The sequence below is a fragment of the Schistocerca serialis genome, unplaced genomic scaffold, assembly GCF_023864345.2.
Source record: "Schistocerca serialis cubense isolate TAMUIC-IGC-003099 unplaced genomic scaffold, iqSchSeri2.2 HiC_scaffold_134, whole genome shotgun sequence".
In the NCBI taxonomy this organism is placed as follows: Eukaryota; Metazoa; Arthropoda; class Insecta; order Orthoptera; family Acrididae; genus Schistocerca; species Schistocerca serialis.
The window spans coordinates 45,753-47,500 of record NW_026047558.1 but is presented as its reverse complement, the minus strand read 5'-3'; the positions used below and the strand labels follow the sequence as shown (position 1 = coordinate 47,500).

Sequence of the window (1,748 nt, the reverse complement as noted above, 5' to 3'; positions counted from 1 at the left end):
ACACCTTCTACGAGAGCAAGAAACTGGCGGAGGGCAATGGAATGGCGCAGACAGATAGGTTTAAATATATCTATGTATGCAAAATCCCAAAATTCTGAATATATAGCATATCCATTGCAGAACTGTGATGTGATTGAAACATATTATCATGAAAATGTAGACTATATAGAAAATATGGTCGAAAGTAGGCAAATCCACCCAGAAGTAGGTAAACAGCTTCGGAGAAACATGTTTCGCTGGGCAATCTTCCAAAGTCAGTTGATGTTTCGAATTGATGAATTAGAATCTGAAAGTGTTGGTGCATATGATGATGAATTAGGACATGCATCTGAAACCTCAGATGTAGTTGATATGGTGTCGTCTAGTGCTGAAATATATGATACTAAAAATTTGCCAAGTAGCTGTAAACCTGTCATATTTGTTAAAAGTGGAACAATAACTGGTTTGGGATCTAAGGTTGAAGACAAAATACTACATGAGACAGATGAGCAGGTAAAAGAATTAGTAAATTCTTCACATGTTTCCTCTACGGTGCCAAATTGCAGTAAAGTAAACCCCACCTTAAGTGATACTGGTGTATGTGTACCTGACAGAGATGATAACAATGTAGCAAAAGTGAACGTTCCTGTTAGTAATAGCGACAAAGCTACAATGATACCCAAAGTAGATGCTGGTGTAACGCCTCCAAAAACAGCGCAGAAAATATACAGTGATATAGAGCATAATTTAAGGTTAAGTAAACTTGAGGATACAAACACTCTAAACGTTGCTCTTCGGTACATTGTAAAAAATGCACATTCTCTAGGTGATACGATAACATTCCCTACTGCGGAGGAGGTAGATAGAATTGTTTTAAAAAGTAATAATCTTCCAACAGATGTCGATAAACTGCGTGACTTAGTAGAGCAAGTCTACAATTGGAGACAGGAAAACTTTGATTTAGAGCGTTTATATAAAGACTTTGTTAAAGCGTATGGGCGTGTCTATTTCGATTGGTCTCTGCCGACTTCTAAAAGCTACGTATATACCAGAAAGCCGTAATATGAAAATTATGCAGATTAACGCTATGAGAAGCAAGCTGGTCATGGCAGAGGTGCAGAGGGTAGCCAAGGAGACGAAGGTTGACATGATATGTGTTCAGGAGCCACATACAAGAAATGGAAAAGTCACTCATTTTGATCCTAGTGTAATAGTAATATCGGGCTCTGAAGTGCCTTTATCTGTGATAATAGTACTAAATCGATCAATAGTGATCACAAAAGTAGCGCAGTTGTGTGATGAACACTGTGTAGTGATCGAGGCTACCGATGGATCTACTAAGTGGATAATCGCTAACATATACATGCAGTATTCTCACGAAATAGAACCCTATCTTGACAAGGTGAAGGCTGCGGCACTGTGTGGGCAAAGACATAACTTCATTCTAGCTGCAGATGCAAATGCTAAGGCTACTGTGTGGCATAGTAACGAAACAGATGAAAGAGGTCAAAAACTGTTAGAAGTTATTGCTGAAATGGATCTTTTTGTAGTTAATAAACCTGGACAACCTTGCACTTTTGAAAATAGAGCGGGAGCTTCAACAAACATAGATGTGACGATAGTGAATAGAGCTGCTATGTGTAAAGTTAGTGAATGGACTGTTCGACAACACTGTACAACTAGTGATCATAATACAATATTTGTAGATATTACTCCTCAAAATGTAAGAGGCCAAAGTGAAGATTTAGAACCGGTCATAAAACTGGATA

The 1,748-nt window shown here is 38.2% G+C and overlaps 1 pseudogene; it reads left to right on the top strand.

Annotated features, from left to right (window-relative positions):
* The window catches only part of LOC126439747 (large subunit ribosomal RNA), a 3,725-nt pseudogene extending 3,354 nt beyond the window's left edge, over nt 1-371 (top strand).
* The last annotated feature ends 1,377 nt before the right edge of the window (nt 372-1,748 follow it).